This window comes from Ceratotherium simum, chromosome 16 (assembly GCF_057802395.1).
Source record: "Ceratotherium simum simum isolate JZ-2026a chromosome 16, ASM5780239v1, whole genome shotgun sequence".
NCBI classification, from domain to species: domain Eukaryota; kingdom Metazoa; phylum Chordata; class Mammalia; order Perissodactyla; family Rhinocerotidae; genus Ceratotherium; species Ceratotherium simum.
The window spans coordinates 24,850,099-24,852,500 of NC_141915.1; positions in this window are offsets into that span (position 1 = coordinate 24,850,099).

Below are 2,402 nucleotides of genomic sequence, written 5' to 3' on the forward strand. Positions count from 1 at the left end.
TCAGTAGGTCAGAGGTGGGGCTCAAGAATCTGAGTTGCTAACAATCTCCCTGGGGATGCTGATGCTGCTGGTTCATGGAACCCACTTTGAGTAGCACTAGGTGCAGGATTGGGGCTCTCTTTGAGGCAGGGAGCAGGGGCAGGCTGTGGGACTCAGTGTTAATTGGCACCTGATGGCACATAGAATTGGTGGGAGTCCGGCTGTGTTTGTGATCTGAGATTTAATTATCTAGTCCCAGAAGAAACAAAAAGCAGGGGGTTAGCAGCAGTGTGATCTCCTCTCCCAGGGTGCTGCAGCTGCTGGCCATCGGTACGTTTTCCCATGGACAAAACAGTACTGTGTGCATTCAAGGTTGAGAGGGGGGATGATTGGGGGTATCAAGAAGGGAAGAGGCTGAAGATCTGCCAGAGACTAGGCACTTCAGCCCTCTGTCAACACCAGGTCCCACTCCCTCTACAGAGCTGGTCTGGGTTCTAGAAACACTGTTTTGTTTTTCAGATGGATCAAGATCTGGAACTTGTCCAAGGCTGCCTCCAGGAACTATCGGACTTTGTGCTGAAATGTGTAGAGGAAACTGGTCTCGTCCCAGGGGACAAAAATGCTGTAGCAATGGCTGTGGCCACACCTGCCAAACTGGTGTTCAAGACGTGAGTATAAGATAGAGAGCTGTGTATAGGAAGCATGGGCCCTGCTGGCCCTTACAGCACAGAAGGGACCCCACCACCCGCTCTGTTCACTGAAGGCTGGGTGGCACGTGGAGAAAGCTGGTTAGTAGGAAAGAGCAGGAATTTCTGGAAAGTGTGATGATTATCTTTGTGTTTTAGGAGGAAGACTTTTTGTCAGTTTGTATGATTGATGAAGCTTAGCCTCCTTCAGCGACCATTCCCAAATGTTATATTTAGTCCAATACCTGGAATCAGGCTTTCCTACTTTCTTTTTCCAGCTGTTCTCTATTCCTGGAAGCCCAGTACTACAAAATGAGGGTCTAAAATAACTTTGCCTGGTGTGTTCAGTTCTGGCAATTGTTTGAGGAATCATAGGGTAACTGCTTCCAAAATTATCCTTCTTCTGAATAAAATTATTTCTGTGGCATTTTCCAACCTGAGTCATTATTTCTATGTAAGATTCTAGCTCACTTACATTAGTACCTCCACCTCCAACAAGTATTTAACCCCAACCCAAGGAATCTGTCTCTTTTCCATTATCCATCTCCCCTCATATCCTCTCTGTCCCCCATATCATAACTCCTTATATCAAATATTTATAGTCACAATAACAGTGTATAACAAGCTACCCTCAAAACTCATTGGCTTAAAATAACAATCATTCTCAGGATCTGTGAGTCACCTAAGGAGTCAAGGGATCTGGGCTGCACTCACCTGGGAAATTCTGTTGATCTTGGCTGGATTCACTCATGCATCTGAGGCTGGCTGATTCAACCTGAGTTGGCTGGCGCAACTTACCTCCACCCCACCTATTTCATCCTTCTCCTAAGCCCAAGACCAGTCCAGCCACTCAATACTGCCTGGAAATCTCACATTTCCCTAGAAAATTCACTTCCTGCCCTCCAAGAAGACTCTTTCATACATCTTCTCTTTCCTCAAATCTCCATCTCATCTACCTCTCACTCCAACCGCCACCATTTAGATCTCACTGGCTATCTCATCACATCCTTCATCAGGAAAATAGTTGCAAGTCTGAAAAAATTCCCTGCTCTTCTATCCCCATCTATTTGTACCTATTGACTGTACTTTATCCTCTGTAATAATGGAAAAAATGATCCCTCTTCCTATTTAAGTCCAATCCCTCCACTTACATTTTAGATGCTTCTTATCTAATCAAGGACTTCACTTCCCTAATTACTACCTCCAGTATCATAGATGTCTCCCTTGTTTCTGGATCACTCCGGTTGTCATACAACTAGGCCTTGACTCCATGCTTCAGTCCAGCTACCATCCACTCCACAGCTGAATCCCAGAAACACTGTGTGTCTGTACTTGCTTCTCTGCTTCCCACCTCTGCCTACCCCCATTATCTCCTCAGGAAGCATGCATCCCTTTTACCTGCGACTGGCTCCAACCCCCACCTCCCCTCACTCCAGCACTCCAGCCATGCCTCCTCTGGTCTACCACACACTGAAACTTGGCTAATGCCATTCATGTAGCCTTAACATCACCTGATACTGGATCCCTCTGAGCAGAACACAAGGAACGGAACGCTAGCACACCCCAAAATGGATGATCTCAAGAACTAGTAGAGTGGTTGAGGGCCCTGTTGGGCCTCTGGTCTGGAGGATGATACCCAAGGTAGTGAAAACTAAATTGTGATTCTATTCAGAGTACCAGCACTCCACAGAGGTTGTAAAGAATAGCCTCTTACCTTTGGGAGTTGATACTTAACTG